The 19,703-nt window shown below is 43.7% G+C and overlaps 1 protein-coding gene across 4 annotated transcripts in view; it reads right to left on the bottom strand.

Moving 5' to 3' along the window:
* LOC137332320 (prolyl 4-hydroxylase subunit alpha-2-like) overlaps positions 1-18,685 on the bottom strand; it is a 116,588-nt gene extending 97,903 nt beyond the window's left edge. For 2 of the 4 annotated variants that reach the window (XM_067996062.1, XM_067996061.1), the window contains exon 1: positions 18,510-18,685. The gene's annotated coding sequence lies outside the window, so the exon portion shown is untranslated. The remainder of the gene's footprint in view (positions 1-18,509) is intronic. The other 2 variants (XM_067996064.1, XM_067996063.1) reach the window with 1 other exon arrangement.
* Between the last annotated feature and the right edge of the window lie 1,018 nt (positions 18,686-19,703).

The following is a 19,703-nucleotide window of genomic DNA, read 5'->3' as shown; positions in this document are numbered from 1 at the left end:
TGTGTGACTCCAGACCCACAGCAATGTGGTTGATTCTTAATTGCCCTCTGAAATGGCCTAGCAAGCCACTCAGTTGTAAAATCTCGCGACGAAAAGTCATAAGAAGAATAAAACCGGACGGACCACCCGGCATCGGACCACTAGGCACCGGACACGACAATGGCAAAACACCAAGCCCAGTCGACCCTGCAAGGTCCTCCTTACTAACATCTGGGGACTTGTGCCAAAATTGGGAGAGCTGTCCCACAGACTAGTCAAGCAACAGCCTGACATAGCCATACTCACAGAATCATATCTTTCAGCCAACGTCCCAGACTCTTCCATCACCATCCCTGGATATGTCCTGTCCCACCGGCAGGATAGACCCACCAGAGGTAGCGGTACAGTGATATACAGTCAGGAGGGAGTAGCCCTGGGAGTCCTCAACATTGACTCTGGACCCCATGAAATCTCATGGCATCAGGTCAAACATGGGCAAGGAAACCTCCTGCTGATTACCACCTACCGTCCTCCCTCAGCTGATGAATCAGTCCTCCTCCATGTTGAACACCACTTGGAGGAAGCACTGAGGGTAGCAAGGGCACGAAATGTACTCTGGGTGGGAGACTTCAATGTCCATCACCAAGAGTGGCTCGGTAGCACCACTGCTGACCGAGCTGGCCGAGTCCTGAAGGACATAGCTGCTAGACTGGGCCTGCGGCAGGTGGTGAGCGAACCAACACGAGGGAAAAACTTACTTGACCTCGTCCTCACCCTCACCAATCTACCTGTCGCAAATGCATCTGTCCATGACAGTATTGGTAGGAATGACCACCGCACAGTCCTCGTGGAGATGAAATCCCGTCTTCGCACTGAGGACACCATCCAACGTGTTGTGTGGCACTACCACCGTGCTAAATGGGATAGATTCAGAAGAGATCTAGCAGCTCAAAACTGGGCATCCATGAGGCGCTGTGGGCCATCAGCAGCAGCAGAATTGTATTCCAGCACAATCTGTAACCTCATGGCCCGGCATATTCCTCACTCTACCATTACCAACAAGCCAGGGGATCTACCCTGGTTCAATGAGGAGTGTAGAAGAGCATGCCAGGAGCAGCACCAGGCGTACCTAAAAATGAGGTGCCAACCTGGTGAAGCTACAACTCAGGACTACATGCATGCTAAACAGCGGAAGCAACATGCTATAGACAGAGCTAAGCGATTCCACAACCAACGGATCAGATCAAAGCTCTGCAGTCCTGCCACATCCAGTCATGAATGGTGGTGGACAATTAAACAACTAACGGGAGGAGGAGGCTCTGCAAACATCCCCATTCTCAATGATGGCGGAGTCCAGCACGTGAGTGCAAAAGACAAGGCTGAAGCGTTTGCAACCATCTTAAGCCAGAAGTGCCGAGTGGATAATCCATCTCAGCCTCCTCCCGATATCCCCACCATCACGGAAGCCAGTCTTCGGCCAATTCGATTCACTCCACGTGATATCAAGAAACGGCTGAGTGCACTGGATACAGCAAAGGCTATGGGCCCCGACAACATCCCAGCTGTAGTGCTGAAGACTTGTGCTCCAGAACTAGCTGCGCCTCTAGCCAAGCTGTTCCAGTACAGCTACAACACTGGCATCCACCCGACAATGTGGAAAATTGCCCAGGTATGTCCTGTCCACAAAAAGCAGGACAAATCCAATCCGGCCAATTACCGCCCCATCAGTCTACTCTCAATCATCAGCAAAGTGATGGAAGGTGTCGTCGACAGTGCTATCAAGCGGCACTTACTCACCAATAACCTGCTCACCGATGTTCAGTTTGGGTTCCGCCAGGACCACTCGGCTCCAGACCTCATTACAGCCTTGGTCCAAACATGGACAAAAGAGCTGAATTCCAGAGGTGAGGTGAGAGTGACTGCCCTTGACATCAAGGCAGCATTTGACCGAGTGTGGCACCAAGGAGCCCTAGTAAAATTGAAGTCAATGGGAATCAGGGGGAAAACTCTCCAGTGGCTGGAGTCATACCTAGTACAAAGGAAGATGGTAGTGGTTGTTGGAGGCCAAGCATCTCAGTCCCAGGGCATTGCTGCAGGAGTTCCTCAGGGCAGTGTCCTGGGCCCAACCATCTTCAGCTGCTTCATCAATGACCTTCCCTCCATCATAAGGTCAGAAATGGGGATGTTCGCTGATGACTGCACAGTGTTCAGTTCCATTCGCAACCCCTGAGATAATGAAGCAGTCCGAGCCCGCATGCAGCAAGACCTGGACAACATCCAGGCTTGGGCTCACAAGTGGCAAGTAACATTCGCGCCAGATAAGTGCCAGGCAATGACCATCTCCAACAAGAGAGAGTCTAACCACCTCCCCTTGACATTCAACGGCATTACCATCACCGAATCCCCCACTATCAACATCCTGGGGGTCACCATTGACCAGAAACTTAACTGGACCAGCTATATAAATACTGTGGCTACGAGAGCAGGTCAGAGGCTGGGTATTCTGCGGCGAGTGACTCACCTCCTGACTCCCCAAAGCCTTTCCACCATCTACAAGGCACAAGTCAGGAGTGTGATGGAATACTCCCCACTTGCCTGGATGAGTGCAGCTCCAACAACACTCAAGAAGCTCGACACCATCCAAGATAAAGCAGCCCGCTTGATTGGCACCCCATCCACCACCCTAAACATTCACTCCCTTCACCACCGGCGCACAGTGGCTGCAGTGTGCACCATCCACAGGATGCACTGCAGCAACTCGCCAAGGCTTCTTCGACAGCACCTCCCAAACCCACTACCTCTACCACCTAGAAGGACAAGGGCAGCAGGCGCATGGGAACAACACCACCTACACGTTCCCCTCCAAGTCACACACCATCCCGACTTGGAAATATATCGCCGTTCCTTCATTGTCGCTGGGTCAAAATCCTGGAACTCCCTTCCTAACAGCACTGTGGGAGAACCGTCACCACACGGACTGCAGCGGTTCAAGAAGGCGGCTCACCACCACCTTCTCAAGGGCAATTCGGGATGGGTAATAAATGCCGGCCTTGCCAGCGACGCCCACATCCCGTGAACGAATAAAAAAAAAGCTTCCCCTTTAACTGCATCTGTGCTATTCGCTTCAACTACTCCTTGAGGTAGCGAGTTCCACATTCTTGCCACTCTTTGGGTAAAGAGGTTTCTCCTGAATTCCCTAGTGGATTTATTGGTGACTATCTTATATTTATGGCCCCTAGTTTTGTTCGCCCCCACAAGTGGAAACATCTACTCTAAGTCTACCCTATCAAACCTCTTCATAATTTTAAAGACATCTATCAGGTCACCCCTTAGTCTTTTCTTTTCTAGAGGAAAGAGCCCCAGCCTATTCAGCCTTTCCTGATAAGTGTATATTCTCAGTTCTGGCATCATCCTTCTCCAGTGCTTCTATATCCTTTATACAATATGGAGACCAGAACAGTGCACAGTACTCCAGTGTGGTGCAACTAAGGTTCGACACAAGTTTAAAAAAAATTGAATATATTTCTACTAAGTACGATGAACGTTAGGTACAGCAATCATTAAAAGTAAAGGACAGATGCAATGAGGTTACCAACTATGAGATTTTTTTGTGTCAGCTTGGCTCTGAGTCAGAAGATTCTGGGTTCAAGCCTCACTCCAGGAATTGCATAAGCTAGGCTGATTCTTCAGTACAATACTGAGGGAATGCTACACTGTCAGAAATGCCATCTGTCAGATGATTAATTAACCAAGCCCTTATCTGCCTGTTCGGATGAACATAAAGGAAAGAAACACTTGCATTTACATAGTGCCTTTTACGACGTCAGGACATCCAAAACACTTTACAGCCAATGAAGTGATTAATCTCTTATAATCATTGAATTCATCCAAATTACAATTATTTAACACCTGAGTATTATTTGCACTGCAAATAATAATTGTGAATAATTAAAACAATTTGGTTTAGTGAATTGTTTCATAGTCACCACCACTCACAGCATTCCTGAATAAATTAGTTCCACATGGCCTAGCCTGCAGCAAGACAAGCTTTCATAATCCTGTTACAAAACAACTGCAACCCAGCAATAAATAGAACATCGCCCAGTGAAGACAGTCCACACAAACAAATCAAACCACTTCCAGCTGGTCATATAGGAACATGTTGTTAAGGTTTGACTGATTAAGAGCTGGACGTCGACTATATTCCGACTCGCGCTCAGTGCTGTAGAGTTGCAGCATTTGATTTCTATTACTGAAGGAAATAAGCAGTTATGTAGCAGGCTCTAGTAGTGGATATGTGCAATACTCCAATTCATCATTATTGTCCACTGATCAGCTGGATTACACAGTAAGATATTCTCCAAATTAAGATGCTCTTAGACCTCGATTTAGTGGAACTCCTGCCGAATATAAATCACTTTGTTCCAATAATCATGAACATATTTTTTTCCCTCTTCATTTGCTTTTACTTCCAACTTTCCCAATGACTTCTAAAGTGGCAGCCTGCCCATTAACTGGCAGGGAGGGTCGGCCAGCACAGTGTCAGGAGCAAATGTTCCACATTTGCTTGATAATGACAGCTTTATGAGGGTTTGTTGTTCCAATTTTTGTGAATTTTGTGCTCATCAAGGCAAGAGAGGTCAATGCTGGGGAATGCAACAGTTCATACATTGGGAACCAAGTCTCAGCATCAAGCATGCCTAGATCAACGACAGTACACTTAGATAACAGATTAAAGTAGAGGGACCTTTAATGTCAGCCGTAGCTCAGTTGGTAGCACTCTCGCCTGAGTCAGAAGGTTGTGGGTTCATAGCCCCACTCCAGAGACTTGAGCACATGAGCCAGGCTGATACTCCAGTGCAGTACTGAGGGAGTGCTGCATTGTCGGAGATGTCGTCTTTCAGATGTGACATTAAACCAAAGCCCTGTAAAAAAGTCCCATGGCATTATCTGTACTGTCCTGGCCAATATTTGTCCCTCAACCAATATCACTAAAAACAGATTACCTGGTCATTATCTCACTGCTGTTTATGGGACCTTGCTGTGCGCAAATTGGCTACCATGTTTCCTACATTACAACAGTACATTCAAAAGTACTTAATTGGTTGTAAAGTGCTTTGGGATGTCCTGAGGTTGTGAAAGGCGCTATATAAATGCAAGTTCTTTCTTCATTCTCACCCTGCTCCAGCCACAGAAGAGAATCTCTACTGCAAACAGTAACATTTTCCATTTCCCACATCTGCCATCCTGAGTGAAATTGTCAATTTGGTGCCAAGCTATTGTAACATCCTTTTAGCTTATCAGTAACCATAAAGAAAGGAGCAACCTACCCATGTGCATGTTGGATAGTCAAGATTTTGTGATATTTTAAGTACTTCAGTGTTAAAGCTCTCCTGCTCATTTTGTGGGAGTATATTGGCATTCACTTAGGGAAAATGACAAACATAAAAAGGTGAAATTGGTCTTGGGCAGTTGAGCAAAAGCGTGATAGAAGTTCAGCAGCTCATCTTACACCCTGCCGATTTTCTTTTACATTGAAGTCAACAGACATGCTTTACAATATGGCTATATATAGTGACCAGAGGAACACTCCCACTCCCACTCCTCCATCATCTTCCATTCTCCTATTTCCATGAACTTACTCCTTCACAAGTCAGAAGAATGTATCCTCATCTATTGGACCAGTGTTTGTCTCGCCCCACTTGGCAAAATTCAACTCCATGGGCTTCTCATCCAAGTTATACGGCAGTGTTTGCATCGATGAAAAGCCAAAGATACTTTACATCAATACAAAATATGTATTTTGACTGGCCTAGTGATAATGTGCAAGCTGTACAATGCTAATCAAAATCAAACAGAAAAGGATTGAAGTTGGTGTCCTTGGCACTTCACAGAATGATTTATTGCTGACGATAAAAACTTCAAAGACTGAGCTTGGTAAAGCTAGTGATCAGTTTAGGCCTCGTACTAGTAAGCTGCCTGAATGCCTCCAGGGGGCTCAGGCCATGATGCTGAGGAGGAAAAGGAAGCAGTAATTTTAAATAGTTGAATATTGTACCTTAAAAGATCAATACAATTAAATGACTTACTGGAGACCATGACACAAGTGAAGCAATTTTTATCTGTAATTCAGAGATAGATATTTCATGCAAAGGAACATATATTGAAAGCAGTGGAAGAAACAGGGATAGAGAGAGAGAGGGAGAGAGCTGGGCAGAGGGATTAGTTTCAGATTGTTCCAGCAAAAAGCCAGCAGAAACACAACAACAACTTGCATTTATACAGCGCATTTAACATAGTAAAATGTCCCAAGGCACTTCACAGGAGCATTATCAAACAAAATTTGACACCGAACCACACAAAGAAATATTAGGACAGGTGACCAAAAGTTTAGTCATGGTTTTAAGGAGCGTCTTAAAAGGAACAGAGAGAGGTAGAGGGGATTAGGGAGGGAATTGCACAACTTAGGGTCTTGGCTGAAGACCATGGTGGGGCGATGGAAATCTGGAATGTGCAAGAGGCCAGAATTGGAGGAGCGCAACGATCTCGGAGGGTTGTAGGAGGTTAAAGAGATAGGCAGAGGCAAGGCCATGGAGGGATTTGAAAACAAGGATGAGAACTTTAAGTTCAAGGCATTGCCAGTCGGGGAACTAACGTAGGTCAGAGAGTACAGGGGTGATGAGTGAACGGGACTTGGTGTGAATTAGGATATGGGTAGCAGAGTTTTGGATGAGTTGAATTTTATGGAGGTTGGAAGGTGGGAGGCTGGCCAGGAAAGCATTGGAATAGTCGAGTCTGGAAGTAACAAAGACAGGGATGAGGGTTTCAGCAGCCGATTTCAACAGGCCAAATGGCCTCTCCCACCCACCCTCACTTACTCCTTTGCATTAAACTGCTATGATTTTATGGCATTGGCTTCTTTCTCTCTGTCATGCTGTCAAATGTGGTTAAAACCAGATTCACTCACAGAAAATGGCCCACCTTGCTTTGATATTGCAGCTCCAAAATATAGACATTGGGGGTAAGTTTCAACTTCAGCTGGGGTGGAAATCTGGTGGTAGCTGATCGACCACCTGTTTGTTGGGTAAGGTTATTAAGGGTTAGGGAACCAAGGTGGGTGGATTTTATTAAGATACAGATCAGCCATGATCTCAATGAATGGCAGAACAGGCTCGAGGGGTTGAATGGCCTACTCCTGTTCCTATGTAGCACACCCTACTCTGCCTAGCTATTGAGATTTGGTACCACCAGCTTTCCACCCCCTCCAAACTTAAAAATTACCCCCCCCCCCCCCCCCATCATGTCTGGCCAGGTGTCTGAGCAAGGAGCTAAGCCCTTCAATTCAAATACAAGCATCTCCTAGGGTTTAGTGTGTGCGTGTGTATTTAATTAACAGCTCGCCTGGACTTTGAGACACATATCTGAATTCTGTTGCTTCCAGTCAACTATGTCTCAGCCTGTCTTGTAAAAGTTGGGTAGTCTGCCCGAAGCCATGAGATAGGCCACATACTTCACAGTCAGCAACAAACCTCCACAAGATTCAGGGGCCTGGTCCCGTTTACACTGAAGTTTAACTCAGCAGACACAATTGTTTGTGATTTTCTATCTCCTTTTACAATACAGATTTATATTGTGTCATTACTTCTGTTCACTAAACAGCAGATTTATTACTAGTTAATAAATATGTTTGGCAGTTTATAGCTTAAGTTACAGTCCAGTAAAGCCACTTCCGAAGTTTAGGAAGATTACGTGAGGGCACGTGATTTATCCAGTAACTAAAATACAGTAATGAGAATTTTGTGTTGATCCCGAAGCTAGATATTGGACATGTAAAGTCGGTCACAAAAGATTCATTTCTTTACCATAATAGTTACTGTTGTTACCTACTCAGTTTACAAACTGGAATGTTTTTTCTTTATAAATCATAGAATGGTACAGCACAGAAGGAGGCCGTTCAGCCCATCATGCCTGTTGTTAATTGTATGATTTATTTCAATAAGTGTTAAATTGTATTCAGGTGGTGGTTATCAATTGGGGACTCTCGTATCTTTTTTATAGGAGAGCTTATCTAGGGTGTGTGTGTGTGTGTGTGTGTAAGGGGAATCTCTATGAAAGAAGGCTTGGAAACAACTAAAGACCAGCCTCTAGCATTCTATCCTTCACCACATGGCTATCCAATGCTGGCTCTTTGGACGAGCTATCCAATTAGTCCCACACCCCTGATCTTTCCCCATAGCCCAGCAAATTTTTCCTCTTCAACTATTTATCCAATTCCCTTTTGAAAGTTGCTATTAAATCTGCTTCCACCACCCTTTCAGGCAGTGCATTCCAGATCATAACAACTCGGTCTATTCCTCAGAACGAGATGGAACAGGGCCTCACTGTGCTGCAATATTCTAAAACTGTAGCGTGGAACGTAATTAAGCCAGACAACTCTCACAATATTTAACACTAATTGATCTGAAAGGCTTAACATGTAATATTTGTTACTGTAACAAGCATGCAGATTTAGGGGTTGAGGTTACAGAAACGGGGCGAAGCATCACTGACCTTGGAACAAACAGGGACCAGGAGGATTCCCTGACTTGTATTCAAGGGCCACAAACTTATTTAATCTTAAGCAGTAAATTGATTTGAGGAACACTCTTGTAGACTTGCCATAAAACAACTCCATGTGCTTATTTTCACTAATGTTTAAAAAAAAATGCTCTCCCTCTCTTTAATGCCAGAACTCAACTGGTGGGCTGTGAATTCACATATAAACGAGCCCGTGGGAATAGCTGATTTGCCAAGAGCCACATATGAAGAGTGGGCTGCAAGTGGTTGTATTCCAAGTACCTGTGAGCCAGATTTAAAAAAAACAAGTAGCTCCCAGTAGTTCTTTGCTGATCCCTGGTGCTTTGAGGCATGTGGAATAACTTCACCATTACCTCAGCTGAATCACTGGCTGCATTTCCAATGGTAACCTTAAACTGAATAACACTGGAATGCACTCGGTTCTATTAAAGCTGAACTTGTTCCAACAAATTATGGGTCTGGCTCAGCTAGGTTATTACTTCACTCCACACAAACAATTCAGTCAAACACCTTAAAGTTGTGATGTTGTAAATTGTTTTTAAAAAGGTGTTTTGTGTGTATGATTTTTTTTAATATAACTTAATTAATGCACTCTCATTCTTTCTAAGGCTACTTCTTTACAAAATATTTTTAAAATTGAATTAACAGGGAATCGATTCCCAGGGGCCTAACTAGTAAATTGTAGTTCTGTACAATTTTTTTTGATAACGCTCCTGTGAAACGCCTTGGGACGTTTTACTATGTTTTATTATGTTAAAGGCGCTATCCAAATGCAAGTTGTTGTCGTTGTACTCCTCACTCCTCCCACCCCGGGTTGAGAGTCCTTGGAACTTAAACACAGAGACCAACCTTGCAGATAGCGTAGAGACTACTTTCAGTCCTCTGAACAAAACATACCAAGCGAGCAATGGTCCGGACCCTTCTCTGCCCCTCAACACATTGCCAACAAGATGCAGAAATAAATTTATACACCATTGCCTACATTGTGTATGCCTTTCTACATCTTTGTTGCCTCCTAGTCAGCTTAAGTAAAAAGTGTAATAGCATCATGTTCGTAACCTACTACGTAATGCCTGGGAAACGGATCCAGCTGAGGCCTCGTGGGGAATATGCAACTACCGTCTGCTCCAACATGCAAAAACAGCAGCACTGGCAAGGTGGCAGGAGTACTTTACTGCTTGCAATTAATTATAAATTCTGAAGATGTACTTATCTTCAGCAGTGAAATTATAGTATTAGCAATTCCAGTGACAAAGCCAGATTCAGTTGCTCAGCAGCTTACATATCTGTTCGTTCACCTGAATAATAAAAATGTTATTATTGTGCAAGTAAAATCATACTTTATTTATATGCTTTTCCTGCAGGTCCATCCAAAAGTGAGTTTGTACCATGCAGTGTACTGCAGATGGAATGATAGGATGGGGTGGGGCCATGTGGAACAGAGATCTTTGTGTTAAGTCAGCTTCCTCATTGAGTAGCACTCTGCGTTAGCTCAGGACTTGAGCCTATAATCTATGCTGACACTGTAGTGCAGTTCCTGCAACTCAAACCCACAACTACCTGGTTAAGAGTTGACTGTTGTACTGGCGTCGGACTTGTTAGCAACAGTCACAGTATCTAACTTTGTTATTTAACAGATCAGGTTTCCATTCACTAACTTTCAGAAGTGAAAATTTTAGATGCAACTGGGTCAAACCCTTTATATTTTGGCTGTATTGCAAGCCAAATCAGTGTGAACCCTAGGCCTGCAGCTTGTTGCACATAATTATTTAAGTATGGGGCATGATGCTTTAGGCCTCACACTGCAGACACTGGGAACTGACTGGATCGCATGGGTTAGAGCTAATTCACTTACAATTTGATTCTCATTTAAAAGCCACAGTCAGTTTAAATAGTTGATTAGTTAAAGAAAGAACTAGCATTTATATAGTGCCTTTCACAACCTCAGGACGTCACAAAGCACTTTACAGCCAATGAAGTACTTTTGAAGTGCAGTTGCTGTTGTAATATAGGAAGCACAGCAGCCAATTTGTGCACAGCAAGGTCCCACAAACAGTAATGAGATAATGATCAGATAATCTGTTTTAGTGATGTTGGTTGAGGGATAAATGTTGGCCTGGACACCGGGGAGAATTCCCCTGCTCTTCTTAGAAATAGTGCCATGGAATCTCTTACATCTACCTGAGAGGGCAGGTGGGCCCTCGGTTTAAATGTCTCATCCGAAAGACGGCACTTTTGACAGTGCAGCACTCCCTCAGTACTGCACTGAAGTGCCAGCCGAGATTTTGTGCTCAAGTCTCTGGAATGGGACTTGAACCCACAATCTTCTGACTCAGAGCTGACAGTGCTGCCAACTGAGCCACGGCCGACACCAATTTTAAGATTTTTCAAACACAATTTTAATCTGAAAATGTTTTTATTCGGGAGAGGGAATGGGTAGAAGTAAAATTAAAAATCACAGTATATGCAATCTATATCCACTGAGGAGAAACTTTGACTTACAAAAAATGTTTTTTTTTCAAATGCTGAACTTCCATTCCCATTCAACAAGAATTTTTTCTTTAAATATTAAAACTTCTACCTACCCCTTCATTCATCCGTTCCATCAGAAGACACAAATCCTTGGTTACGGTGGTTGGATAAACAAACCTTGTTGAATGAACGGAATGGACTTCACTTGTTATGTGAATGGCACAGCATGCAAACCTCAATCTGAGTTTGCGCAACCAAAAGTACTGCAGATAGGGTTTTGTTAATTAGTTCTCGTCCACTTCAGTTCCCAAACTGATGGATTTGTGCAGAAATAACAACGCATTCCTCAACAAGTATGTCATTAAATAGTAGCTCCAACATCTGAGGAATTTAACCCTTCATCCACCTTTATTAGCAAGGGGTATCCAGCCCGAAGTGTTCAGGACACTTTTCCTATGTGGCCATATTATTGTGGAACATCAGACTTTTAAAGCGGAAACCTACCTCAAAGCATGGAATGAAGTTACTTTAAATGCATCTCCTACACTGAGTAAATAGTTCTCAGAGTCTCAAAACTAATGATTTATTTTTCCCCCCGGTTCATTTTGTTAGGGTCATCTTGCTTCAGCAACACATATGGAAAAGTGAAGATATTTGGACAGTTAGTCCATCCAGTTCAGACAAGCTACCACATTCTTTCACTTCAGAAATATCCAACATTCCCAAACTAACAGGAGAGCGCATTAGCGAAGTACACAGAGTCACGTGTACGACAGTAGTATATTGGAGCAGCATTGACTAAGGACAACTGTGTGCGAATGGATCAAAGCACCCTGCTTGCATCATACATTATAACTAATGAATATGCAGAGGTGATTCCACCAGCTGCATCCAACATTATAATTACTACTTTTAAAGACAAGACCAGGTTCTGGCTGATAAATTCCCAGGCCCCCATACTACTGTGGCATTTCTTTTCAATAGTCTCTGAACTGCAGCACACCTGTCTATTAGTGTATTTTAACCCTGTGCGTTTGCCAAGAATTTTTTCTTTGGTACAAAAGATGTCCAACTTAGAAAGAAACCTTTTCAGTACTTCAGCACGGAGACAAGGATATTGCTCTTGATCATTAAAACATGTCCAGGAACTTGGAGCTCTTGACCAAAACACTTACAAATCACACCAATATGTTATATTAATACAACATCAACAGCTTGCATTTATATAGTGCTTTTAACATAGAATGTAACATTTAACATCCCAAGGCATTTCACAAAAGCATAATCAGATAAAACCGGCTGCCGTGGAAACAGGCATTGTTTGAATTGAAATTTCAAGCATCAGCACCAGAAGGCTCCAATCTTTGAGGATTTGGTATTTCCTCCCTCACCCACCCGAGCTTAAAAAGCAATTCCGAGATTCTAACCCCAGGACAGCAGAACGTCCTCAAACCTGTACAGCAAAATCTCACGAAACAAGAGAGCTACAAACCTCTTGGATTGGATTTGTTCTTCCTCCCACTACATGTTCATGATCCAAGTTTGATGCCTTTCTTCTGATTCACACTTGTAACAGGCAAACAACGATCAGATCCAACTTTAAACAAATGGATTAGTCAAGGGAAAATATTCTGCGTACCCCAGCTGTTACTGAATCTCCTCAGTACAGATGGCTCCCAATCGGAATCCAAGGTTAAGGAAGCAGATCTGTGAGATTCCCTATGGAGCCACCACCAATGCTTCCCCTTACTTCCCCCACCCCCTGCCCTCTTTAATTGTTCTGGCAAGGGAGTCTACTGGGATTTAAACCAGAAATTTCCTGGAGGGTTCTCCCGATCAGCCATCGTAACTTTGACAGAAACTTCGGACAGATGCATTAATGGGGTTTGTGTCAATGGATTGGGAGAACCCTCCACAAGAAAATTCTTGCTGAAGGCATTGCAATGCTGAAGTTTGTATGTAACAGAGATTGAGCCCAGTGATCTCAAACGGGGGCTTCCCAGGAGCTGCTGGTTTCACACCTGAACCACAGATCCTGGATAGGGTTGCCAACTCCAGTTGGACATATTTCTGGAGGCTTCATCACATGACCTCCCACCTCCAACCGTGCCACCCACTCAAACAGCCTTTTTTTCCCCCATCTCTAATATTTTAACTAATAAACTGAAGCGTTCAAAGAAAATGAAAAAAAAACACTAAGTTTCTTTCTCGTGGGTTACTCACAGCAGTGTCCAGGAGATTAATCTTGAATTCCTGGAGACTCCAGGACAATCCTATAGGATTGGCAACCCTCATCCTGGATCGTACTGTAAATGTCGTTTTCTGCAATTTAGATTTAATCATGCACAGTGGAGCACGGCTAGAGCTTTGTCAGCAAGGCAGGTAAATTTTCAAATTTAAGCAAAAATCTTTAAACAATTAGCTGTCCTTCTAGGATAATGTAGGGAATCATTTGAATTACTGGTGGATTTACCCAATACCTGCAAGTGCATTGGGACATTATCACACACACACATACCTTATAACTCAGTAACATCTTAGCGATAGCATTTAAACCTACAAAGTATGATTGGGGTTTGGAAGCACCAGTGGAAATCAGCTCCTCAAAGCCAAACAAACACAGGCGCCATTTGCCATTTCACCCTTTGATGCCTGTGATACCACACATCCATCATTATTCATTATCGATGAATAACGAATACCCAAAACAGTGCTGAATGGTTTCGGCAGCCAATCGGGAGAACCCCAGAGGAAATTCCTGCCGCTTGCGTTTAAATCCCAGCAGAATCCCCTCCCAGAACAAAAGAGCTGGCCCAATTAAAAGGGGCAGGGGGAGGAAAGAGGAGAAAATTAAGATACACAGGTTAAACACACATACAAGGAAAAGTCCCGTTTACTTTGTACAATCAACAGTCAGGAAGTGATTGTTGATTCCTTAACTCCTCATTGGTTTGGAGCTTTTTTCTGTATTCACAGCTTGGCCATTCATGGCCCCAAGCTAACTCCAGACCATACCTAAGCCTGCAACCCACTATAGCCCAATGCTATGCCGGGTATACTGCACTCACACTGTATAATTATTTTGGAATCTAAATCAAGCAAGTGGTTCCACCAACTAGTTCCACCTGATGTTCTCTTTACAATTCTCACGCTGTTAGTCCAGCTGTATTGGTACAAATTATGAAAACTAAATTTCCTCCATTTGAAATCATAAGCATGTATCTGTTTCACCCCCCTCTCTTCTCAGCAATTCGGTGCCTCTTCTCTTCTGAAGCCATCAACTCCTTAAGGGATACAGTCCCATGGGCACTAGTTGCTCTTCAGAGCCTCACCCAAGTGGCCACTATCCTTCTGGGATTCTTGACTATTCACCATGAAGGGTCATCTCAGCTGGGCCTGACCCCGATTTCACCCAACAATGATGCGCCCTTCCAATAAGCTACATGACTGCTGCCCCGGCTGATTACAGCTAATTCACTTCAGAAACCTTCCTGGTTTGTATGACTCAAGTTACTCAATGTACCGACTTTGAGGAAGCTGCAGTGAGTATTTGTTTTTTAAAAAAAGTGCTCAAGAAGAGAGAGTTACATAAAGGACACACATCAGAGACTGGAGGTTTACAGAAAATATATCAGCATGATGCAGAACTCGTCTTCCCCTCTGGTGCTCGAGGGTTGTGTCAGTGTGGTGCAAATATTTTCATTTCCACAAACCAGTGATCTACAATGTTCGTCTAGTTATGTATTAACATGAATAAAAAGTAATGCTTGAGATTTGAAAATCAATCATTCTACTTTGGCTTGTTCCAGGCACACTTGCCTTTAATCTGTGGTATAATTATATTCCATGTTAATGCAGTCATGACCTAACTGAATTTTGTTTTAAAACTGCTTTGCCATTGCCTGCCTTCTCACACTACACCAATGTTTCCATTAAAAAGAATCTGATGGTTACTTGTGAGAAACATAAGCTACCAAGTGTACACCACAGCTTTGAGAGCTCCTCTGATGGCTCAGTGTTTAAATGCTTTGCCGGGTGCCACCGTGAGCCACTGGTGTCAGCAAAGCCCCAAGTCTGATCCCTGGATTGTGATCATTTTGCAGACTTTAACTGGGGCAACATGGACAATGCAATTGGTCTCAGTGCCCCTGGACTAGGGAGGAGGGAAACAAAAAAAATCAGCCAGAGTTTGGACTCCTGATTGCTTTATCAGTAAGATTCATGGGATTAGTAATCATGTGACACTCCAGTGCAGTACTGAGGGAGTGCTGCACAGTCGGAGGTGCCATCTTTCAGATGAGACGTTATACCATCCGCCCTCTCAGGTGGATGTAAAAAATCCCATGGCACTATTTCGAAGAAGAGATGGGGAGTTCTCCCTGTTATCCTGGCCAATATTTATCCTTCAACCAAAATCACTAAAAAACAGATGATCTGGTCATTATCACATTGCTGTTTGTGGGACCTTGCTGTGCGTAAATTGGCTGTCGCATTCCCCTACAACAGTGGCTACGCTTCAAAAAGTACTCCATTGGCAGTAAAGCATTTTGGGACATCCTGAGGTCATGAAAGGTGCTATACATGCAAGTCTTTCTTTTCTTTTGTGAAGTACCAGAGTGCTTACAAGAAAGGTAGGGAAATAAACTGAGAGGAAGGGATATTTTGCAATCTGCAATTTCACACAGGAGTCTCAGAATTCTGCTGACCTTCGTAAACTATTTACAGATTCGTCAGACACCCTTAACTGAAATGTAACCTCGTAAATGCCCACGTTTTGAGCCAAAACATTACCGCAGTCCTCAAAAGAGTTTCAGCGAGATTACAAAACTACCTGACTACGTTTTGGGAATACTGGAACTTTTGTCTCAAGTTTGCTCTACAGCTGCATACAATCTGTTAGGTCTTGTCTTGTAACCAGATGGCACTTCAGTTGCCACACCTCCCAGTTCAACATAACCAGCATTTGGCACAATTATAACCATTTATAATTGCTCCAATTTAGCTTTCTTCATGAGCAGCAATTTCTTTTCAAGTGCCTCAAAATATTAGGTCACTTTTTCTTTTAATAGTCTACTTCACTGCAGCGTACACCCACAGACCATATGATTCTACTTAAGAAGCGGCGTCCTTCTACAAAAGTGTTCCAGGAATCATTTTGTTTGTTAAACACACATGCACCACTTTGATACAAGCTGCAACAAGACACATCGCTAGATCTGAAACGTGTCATCGCGTGGGACTGTCTGGTGGCACCATTGAGGCAATAAAAAGGGCACGCAGTTCTTCTGGATGTTGCGGTCAAATAGCTCATTTGGTTGCGTGCCAGGCACAAGACCAGACAGTTAACCTGATAAGGTTAACTTCACCTTTGCATCCTGCCAAGTGAATGAAATGAGTACAGTATCTTGGGACATGGGAAGAAAACAGGAGACAGCAGAGCCTGAGGGGCAATGGTCATGATGTTGCAGGAGCTCCTACTGTTTGGCAATAAAGGGGAATCTGCAGCCATTGCAGACTGAGGGTAATCTCTCAGCCTCTCTCTCGCTCATAGATGTCAACCATGGCTCTTTGGGTAGCACTCTTGCCTCTGAGTCAGAAGGTTATGGGTTCAAGCTCCACTCCAGGGACTTGAGAACATAACCTAAGCTGACATTCCCAGTGCAGTGCTGCACTGTCAGAGGTGCAGTCTTTCAAATGAGATGTTAAACCAAGGTCCCAACTGCTCTCACAGGCGTACATTAAAGATCCAATGGCAGCATCTGACGAAGAGCATGGGAGGAGTTCTCCCTTGTGTACTGGCCAATATTTACCCTTCAACCAATACCTAAAACAGAATATTGGATCATTAATTACATTGCTGTACGTGAAAGCTTGCTGTGCGCAAGTTGGCTGTGGCATTTCCTACATTACAACAGTGACTACACTTCAAAAGTACATCACTGGCTGTAAAGTGTTTTGGGACGCCCTGAGGTCGTGAAAGGTGCTAATTAAATGTAAATATTTCCTTCCTTCCGGTTAATCCCCCTCTCCCTGGCAACAACATTTCTTTGAAAATCAAAATCCTCCCTAATTTATAAGGAAACTTGTTTAATACATGACAGATACCCGCAGCATCCTAGGATAGGGAAGGGAAGGCCAGCGTTCCCACTCCTGCTCGCTATCTGCTGACTCCTGCTGGAAAAGCAGGCGGAATCTTGCACAGCAGCGATGCTCCCTATTGTTATTTAGCATATCAGTGCTCACTGTCTAGGCTTACGCATGAAGGAAGGTTGAGGCACTGACACCCATGGACCTGTACTCCAGCCTGAGCTGAGAGAAGAGGAAGGAGAAAACTGGAAGAGGAAGAAAACCAGGATAGGGTCACATTCCGGTATATGAAAAGGAGCTATCGTTCTGCTAAAGTTCCACAGCTTTAGTGTTACCAGTTCGCCAAATGTTCAGGAGGAGGCTTGAGGTATTTGACTTTCTGATTGTCACATACCCAAGTCCTCACCCATTGGTTAGTTCTCAAATTTACTGCCAACAGCAGTCCTTGCTATGAGGTGTGAGGGACCTCGCAGCCCAACCCCTTGGATTCTCACAGGATTGGTCCACTCCTCATTGCCATAACTCCTGCCCTCACCAACCTTAGCTCCCACAATAACTCATGGGCTGTTTTGCCTAGAATCTTCCTCACCCAGGGTCTGTCTGAAAGTTTTGGGTTCTGAAGCTCTCTCCACCACACCATGTTCCCCCCTCACTCCACTCCACTCCCCGTAACTGTCCGACTCGCTAACTCCCCTTGTGCTGAAACATAACCCTCATCTCCAAGCCTGGTAGCAGTCTTCACTATACATAGAATTACAGCACGGAAACAGGCCAGTCATCCCAACTGGTCTATGCCGGTGTTCACGCTCCACACGAGCCTCCTCGAAACCGAAAGGATCACGAAATACCAAGGGGATCAAAACCCACACACTCAGAGCTACAGTCAAAACGCCAGTCCAATACTGCGGCACATGTTTTGCTGCAATTATTATTTTATTTAATGGGAAGAACATAAACATTAAATGCCGATTTCCACCGCCAGAAATGTTTACAAACTTATCACTTTGTAACTGAACACGACAGAGAGGTGAAAAAGGAAATCCCTGGAACATTCTGCAAGATGACTAAAACATCTTCTCATCTAACTTCAGGCACAGCTCTGTGGGAGCTGCGGGCAACGTTTGGAGAGGGAGGAGGAGTGGGGGTTTCTGCATGCTGCAGGTCTCCTGAAGACACACTGAACGTAAGACGGGACCAAAGGGCAAGAGAGAGAGAGAGAGAGGACAGAGCTGGATGAGTGGATCCATCCACCGCGATCGGTCTCTCTCCCTGATTTCTGATTGCGGCGGAGCCTGGGCTGAGATTTCAGGCTGATTCTTCAATCAGTGGCTCTCTCCACGGATAAACTCTCCAGGACATCCCCAGTCCCTCCCTCAACCCTGGGAACACCTCACCTCCAACGGGATGCTGTGTGCTGCTTGCCGGTCCGTTGCAGTCCTGGGTTCCTTCCTTCCTCTCTCTCTCTCTCTCCTTTGCTTTTCTTCTCCTGATTCCCAGATCTTCTGAAATCTCCGTCTGCTGCCACGTAGTGATCTGCCCCCGAATACCACGTTCCTCTTAAAACCACCGCCTCAGGATTCAGCTGGAAAGCAGAGAGAGAGAGAGAGAGAAACCGACCAATCCTCTCCCTGGCACGTACGAAACATCCCGGGGTTTATAATTAAGTGAAACCAGAATAAAGTCTGCCAGATTCATTCCATTACCCAACTCAGCACGTATTTGAAATAATGCATTTATGTATTTTTTTTAAAAAGTAGGTTAATAGAAAATTATACTCTCACATACAATCACATTAAACAAAATATTCTATAATACAGTTGGTGACAAATACAAGCAAATACATCGGGGCTGTTAATGATCTCTCAGATCCCATGTATTTTCTACCAATTTTGCCTTAGACCTCTTAAAATGCAGAAGAAGTAAAAATTAAACACTGCTAACTATAATTGCTCATCCTGATATTGAGGAAAAGGTTTCTCCAGATTCTCCAGATACTTTTCCGATTCTTTTTCTACTACTGTTTTTTCAATCACAGAAATCAGAGCATTACGTGACATGATCTGTTTGTTTTGATAAATTACGGTACCAGTAAGCTGATCCATTCATTATCCTGACATTGAATCGTGCATTAGCACTGGCTAGCAATGGGGGAAGAGCATCAGGTCCATATTCAGCGTCCTTGTTAATCTTTATTGGAGTATTACATTATACTTACTCTTAAAGGTAAACAACAACTTTAGCAGCTGAATGTATTTTAATCAGCAGCAGTCCATCTATATATATATATATATATATACATAAAACAGAAAATGCTAGAATTACACAGCAAAACCTCATCTAAAGTAGAAAAAACAGTTTCGTATTTAGTCTGGAACCCATCATTAGAACCCTCAGTTCTTTTAAAGGGTCCCAGCCTAAATGTAAACCTTTCTCTTTTACATACTGGTCAATCTGTTCTGTCTTTCCAATTTCTATTTCTGTTTTCCAGCTTTAGCAATTTTCTTTTATTAACTTCAACAATTTTGTTTTTTCCCTGCCAATTATCACCCTCTGCTACATTGGCCACGTCAATCTAGAAAGCGATAATT

The sequence above is a fragment of the Heptranchias perlo genome, chromosome 14, assembly GCF_035084215.1.
Source record: "Heptranchias perlo isolate sHepPer1 chromosome 14, sHepPer1.hap1, whole genome shotgun sequence".
Lineage (NCBI taxonomy): Eukaryota > Metazoa > Chordata > Chondrichthyes > Hexanchiformes > Hexanchidae > Heptranchias > Heptranchias perlo.
Note: the sequence above shows the minus strand (reverse complement) of the source record. Positions and strands in the feature narration are given on the sequence as shown.